Below are 6,952 nucleotides of genomic sequence, written 5' to 3'. Positions count from 1 at the left end.
ATAGGATTCACCAGAGACAGAGTGGGGAGCAGAACAGGCAGACTGACCGAAATACACTGCTGAGGGGAGCAGCGGGCGAGTCAGGAGAGGTCTGCTGCACCATGTGGGTTTCTCTCTGGCTGGCCAGGGTATTGAACTCGTGCTGCAGATGCTGCAGCTAGCTCCATAGGGCTGTGCTTAACCCCTTGTACCACCAGGGAGGCCCTAAATCACAACATTTTAAACAGTGTGGTCAGACCCTGCACTTCTTCCCCAGCATCCCCAAGACTTTTTATAAACAAATAACAAGGAACCCAAGTTAGTCATTTATTGAAAATCAAAAGGAGCATATGGTTTGTATGAAATTAGAGCTCTTGGGACTACGATTCCATAATATTGGGAAAGGTGACCCGTGGACAGCCTCTCGGGAAGGTCAGCACTAGTGGGGGCCACTGGGAAGCCCCTTGGCAGATGTGATTCCCAGATGCCTTCCAGGCTTTGACCTCTCAGAAGAGTCCATTTAGGTGGACAACATCCTGTTTGACTCCTGACCTGACAGCTCATGCATCTTGATCCTGAGTCCCTGATCATCTGCTATATCATCTGCCATGGACTGAAGGTTTGTGTCCCCCCACATTCATATATTGAGGCACAAACGTCCAATACAACTTGGAGATAAGGCCTTTGGGAGATAATTAGGTCATAATGCTGGGGTAGGATGACAGTATTAGACATGAAAGTGCTTGGATCTCACACACTCTCTCTCCCCTCCACCCCCACCCCTTTCCTCACCTCTCCCCCTCACCTCCCATGTGAGAAGGCCATTGTCTGCAAGCTATGAAGAGAGTACTCCCCAGAACCCAACCCTACTGGGACTCCAGCCTCCAGACCTCTGAGAAATTGATTTCTGTTGTTCAAGCCACCCGGTCTAGAGTATTTTGCAGCAGTAGCCAGAACAAAGACACCACAGTCCCCATAGTGCCATAAAGGGACACAGTTGAAACTATAATGGGTCCACCCCATGTCATGCCCAATCAAGTGAAATCATCCTCATGTTACTGCACAAGATATGAGTAATTCTGGGGTCACAGAAGCCCCAATTTCCCTTCCTGGATAGCATATCCTGGGATTTTCTGTATATTACTTGCAGTCCATTTTCTCTCTCTTTTTTCTGCTTCTCTATCCCCAACCGCACCTCTCTTTCTCTCTCTCTCTCTCTCTCTCTCTCTCTCTCTCTCTCTCTCTCTCTCTCTCTCTTTCCTCTCCCCCCTCTTTCTCTCTCTCTCCCTCTACTCCCAGCACAGGCAATACGGGACCAAGGAGGGCACAGAAGATGGCAGCTACAAGACAGGAAAAGGCCTTCACCAGGAGCCTAATTGACTAGCACTTTGATCTGAGGCTTCCCAGCCTCCTGAACTCTGAAGAAACTAATTCCTGCTATTTAAGCCACCAGTCTGTGGTATTTTGTTATGGAAACCTGAGCAGACTAACAGAAAGAGAACTCACCTCCTACAAGAGTGAAACTTGTATAATCTTCAGAAGGTACCACAGAATTTCAGTGGCTGAAGACCATATTTGCCTCCCCCCTTACACACACACACACACACACACACACACACACACACACTCACTTACACCCAAACACTTTCTGGCTCACCAAAGCATAGCCAGGGCATACTCAGCCAGGCCCAGGCTCCATCCCCCCCAGCAGTGGGAGGCCAGTTTCACCAAGGAGAATGTGGGCACATGAATGTCCTCATGCCCTCCTGAAGATGCTGCCCGCCAGCAAGCACAGGACTGGGAAAAGGAATAACTAGCCAACCAAGATCTGAGCGAGATCTGAAGGCAGTGCGGAGCCTGACAGGCATTTCCAAGACCATGGCTGTCACCGCTGACACTGATGGTGAACCAGCTCCTTTACAACAAGCAGAGAGCTGCCTTTTGTCAAGTTCACCATTTCATATGTGCCAAGCAGCTAAAATCACTGGGAAATGCCCTCTCCGAGGCAGAATAAAGCAGTTCTACCAGAAAGAATCCCCCACCCAAAGTATCCTTGGTCTGTCAGATTGACCTCAATGGAGTGGCATGAACAGAAGCGGGAGCGCTCCAGTAGTCAGAAGACCTTGGGAGTGTAAAGCGCTCACAAAGAAGCTATTTTAGGCACATTACTGGGTAAGTACTCGAAAAGAAGGCTCAAATATTTACATTGAAGAATTATTTGGAATAGGATTCATAAGTGACCAACAACAGAGATGAGATGAATAAATCATAGTACAGACATTCAATAGAATGCTAAGTAGCCATTAAAAATGTTTTGGAGAAAGCAGGAAAATACTCAAGGGATACTGGTGAGGGCCAAGAGTAGGATATAAAACTGTGGATCAAATATGATCCAAAACTTATATAGAAAAATAAATGACAAGGAAATGCACCAAAATGTTAGGATTAGTTCTGGATTATTTTCTCTTTAAAGGTTTTGAATTTTCTCAATTTGATATTATGAGCATGTATCATTTAATTGTCTGAAAGCAATCACCATATTAAAATAATAAAGGTTCTCACCTTCCAGTTTTTATATGTATGATTCTTTCCCCAAGTGTCTATCCTTCCCTCAGTGCCCACAGAGGAAGTTCACGCAAAAGCACAAAATCTATTAAAGAGTCACTAACATTCAAAATTAAAAGTATTCTCCTTAGAGGCAATTCTGCTTCTAAGTGCTTTGTATTTTTGCCTTACTTTCTTTCAATCATGGAGATTCTTATCAGGAGGGGAAAAAAGTCATTGATCATTTACTTTTATTTTCAATTGTCCACCCTTTCACGATCAATGGGAGGCAACAGTCATCTCCTCCCTGAACTGGATTATCATGTTCTGGTCTCACAAGCACGTGCTATCAAGAAGCACAGGTATGGGGGCCTCCCTGGTGGCGCAGGGGTTAAGCGTCAGTGCTATCAAGCTAGCTCCGGCCACTGCAGCACGAGTCAATCCCCCTACCAGGGAGCTACCCACATGGCGCAGCAGACCTCTCCCGTCTCAACTGCTGCTCCCCTCAGCAGTGTATTTCAGTAGATCTGCCTGTTCTGCTCCCTACTCTGTCTCTAGTGAATCCTCTCACCATCCTCTCCCCACCTCCCCTCTGGCCTACATTCCAGTTCCCAGTTCTTGTATGCATAAATAAATTAAATCTTAAAAAAGAAGAAGCAGAGGTATGGTCAGAACTTTAAATGTCTTTGCCAAGGTGACAGAATTGGCTGTTGAGGAACCGCCCAGGGTGGAGCTCTACCTGAGCAAGCAGGACAGCAGGTAGGGAGAGTCACCAGCCAAATTCAAACCACAGAAGTAGAAGCAAAAAGCAAAATAACTGGATCCCAAACACCCACAAAGTAAAGAAGGAAAAACAGCCAGAGGAAGGAGGAACCATGGACTGAAGGCGAGGTTGTGAACCAGAATAAGAATAGTGCCTCTCAGACAAGCAAACCCTCAAGGGCCCCCCACGACAAGCAGAGCTGACCAGAAGTGGGGGCCAGGTCAGAGCGATAGCAGTGAGCCTCTAGCCCCCACTTGTTGGTTGTCTACTTTGTGTCAGTAATTTCCCAGAGGGCTTTTCATTTAATCATCACAATTCTTTTATTTTCCACTTGCTTTTTTTTTTTAATAAGATGCTTATTGATTTACCATTGGCTTACAATACTGCATAAGTTTCAGGCATACAATTTCACCCCTTGGTATTTATTATATGTATATGTATGTATGTACTAATAAGCATAGCTAAGATATTTTTATGTAATAGTTTCTCGCGTAAGTATCGCAAGTACCCCTACCACCCCCACTACCATAGTTCTAGCACCTTCACCACTCTCAAACTGACCCCCTCGGCCCATTCCTCTCACCCTTTTTTGTCCCATCCCCTCTGGTAACCACCATACTTTTCTCATAGTCTAAGATTATTTTTGTGGTGTTTTGTTAGTGTGTTTGCTTTGTTTCACATACAAGTAAAACCATTCAGTATCGATCTTTCATTTTCTAAAGTAATTTACTTAGCATAATCGCCTTGAGTTCTATTTTTGCCTCAAAATGCAAGATTCCATCTTTTTAATAACTGTAGTATTTCATTGAGTATAGACCATAATCTCTTCGTCCAGTCATCTGTCAGTAGGGATATAGGATGTTTCCATGTCCTGCATTTGGGAATTCACTATAATTCAACACAGTTCTATCAACTGATATTATCTACATTCCAGTAATGTGAAATTATCTTCGAGTATTCTTCCTATTCTGAAATACTGATATTCTAAGTAAAATTTTATATATTAAACCAAATAATTTACTAACCAGGATGAATATTAAGAGGAAGCTTTGTTGTTTTTTATTTTTAGAAAGTTTTTATTTTTATTTTTTATTATTTTATTTTATATATTTTTTACATCATTTTTCATTTTTTGCACAATGTATGCATTTCCATCTTGATTATATTCCCCATACAATTCCCACCCCCCAGAAGCTTTGTTTCAAATGAACATTTTGTTTAAATACAAATAACTCCCTCAAATAGTCGTTTCATAAATCTTGCTTCTAAATCAGCTTCTCTTAAAATGAAACTCATTTAAATGTCTCTGCTTTTCCTGTATCAGTAAGTACAAGAAATCTACAATGTAAAGGTCAATAAACTATAGACATTGGGAAAAGATTAAAAGTTTGTTTTAAAATAGATAAGGAGCTGAAACATTTCCAATATTTTCATTTTCTTTTAGTGGCTATCAAATATACATGGACCAAATTCACTCAGCAGCATGGATATTAGATATGAAGTCTTTGAAAGAAAAGTCTGACTCAATGAATGGAAGGAAAAGGAAATAAATTGTGACTGGACAAATTAAAACAGTAAGGACATCTAGTTCATCCTTGGCATGGGGGATTTAACATTTTAGGTTTGGTCCACTCTTCAATGATCCTAAATCCCACATCATGGAATTTAATCCCTGGTGGCACAGGGATTAAGTTTTAGCACTATCAAGCTATCTGCAGCCACTGCAGCATGAGTTCGATCCCCCACTGGGGGGCTGACCCACATGGCGCAGCAGACCTCTTCTGTCTCACCCGCTGCTCCCCTCAGCAGTGTGTTGCAGTCGATCTGCCTGTTCTGCTCCCCACTCTGTCTCTGGTGAATCCTCTCACCCCCCGCACCTCTGGCTTACACCTCAGTCCTATATGCATAAATAAATAAAATAAAATCTTTTTTAAAAAAATAAATAACTAGGGATTCATGAAAGCCTTTATAAGATCTCAAAAAACACAAAGGTTTACTATACTTAATAAAAGAAAAAGTAAATAAGTAGGTTTTAAAAAAAAAAACTTTTAGAAACAGTGGCATAAGCAGCCATGGATACACAAAATTCTATAGTCTGTTAGATACAATATCCGTTAAGACTCTTCCTGTTGCAAGTGATGGAAACTTAACTTCAGTTAGCATCAGTCAAAGGTTTTGGTTTATTACTGAAAGGTCTCCAGACAATTTTCAGGCATGACATGATCCAGAAGCCCAAGTGTCACTACCAGGACACACTCTTTCCCTCCTTTTCTCTCCCTACTGTCTTCACTTCATTCTCCTTCTTCACTTGGCAGCTTCTAGCTTTCCTCTTCCCAGGCTGTGTTCCAGCAGAGATGGCTGCACCTTCTCCTCATGCTCCTGTGGGAGTGCCTGGATTCACCTTGATTGAATCCATTTGGGTCACTGCCCAAATGCTTAGACAAGACTTGGTCATATGATTTACCTCTTGAGTAAATATCCCCACCCAGTCCACAATCTACATGGATTGAGTCATGAAGAAGTGCTTCTCCAAAAGAAATGCAGAGGAAAAGCAAATGGATGATAGACTATCAAAACAATAAATGTTGCCTACACATGTTTACCTACAGTAAAACGAAGCAACCTGTGGCTTCAATGTACAGCACCTGGCCCCTAGCCAACTGTAATTTCAATATCAAATTCTCCCTGTTTGGAAATCAATGGAAGACCCAAGGGCTCAGAGGGAGGCATCTGTTCCAGGAACTGTGGCCAATGTAGCTGCTCCACAGCTCCTCAAGAAAAGCATCGTAATACTGAGCCTCCCTGGTGGCGAGGGGTTAAGCACAGCACTGTGAAACTATCCGCAGCCTTTGCAGTACGAGTTCAATCCCTGGGTAGCCAGGAAGCTACCCACATGGCACAGCAGACCTCTCCTGTCTCGCCCACTGCTCCCCTCAGCAGTGTATTTCAGTCAGTCTGCCTGTTCTGTTCCCTACTCTGTCTCTGATGAATCTGCTCACCTCCCCCACCCCCCAGCACCTGTGGCTTGTATCCCAGTTCATGCATGCAAAAATAAATAAATCTTTTTTTAAAAGAAAAAAGAAAAGCATCCTAAAACTCCAGTATCTGTTGTCTCTGTGTACGCAGAAATTCAACTATTAATGTAATTGTCAGAAAAATCCTGCTGTCAGTGCAGAATTCTGAACTGATGACTGCATTTGTCAGCAAGCCAGCATTCAGTGCTACCGAATTTATTTGTTAATGTGTTTATTTTTTTATAACTAGTAAGACCCAGGAGTACCTACAATTATTACATGTGCATCTTGGTACTTTGAAACACAGATTAGAATAAACAGTGAGACAGATGCGGAGGGGGGGCTTATTTTATTGTGATTTGAATTTTTGAGCTAGCATTATACTATGTGGAAGACTGACAACATACTTTAAACTTCCTTTCCTTAACCGAGAAAACTTAACTTAAAATGGTATGCGCATTTTTCTCTGAGAGCCCACTCATATCTCAAAGTCAACGGCTCAAAAAGTGTTCAGAATAACTGGCCTAAGAGCACTGTTTTGTCCATCTCACCGGGAAGGTCACAGACATGATGCTGACAGGCAAGAGCTGTAGAGACAGACTGGAAATTTATCTGGCTCTGTTCTTAGGCAAATTACAGGGTCTTTCTGTCC

Source organism: Talpa europaea (assembly GCF_964194135.1).
Source record: "Talpa europaea genome assembly, chromosome: 3".
NCBI classification, from domain to species: domain Eukaryota; kingdom Metazoa; phylum Chordata; class Mammalia; order Eulipotyphla; family Talpidae; genus Talpa; species Talpa europaea.
This window is presented reverse-complemented; position numbering follows the sequence as displayed.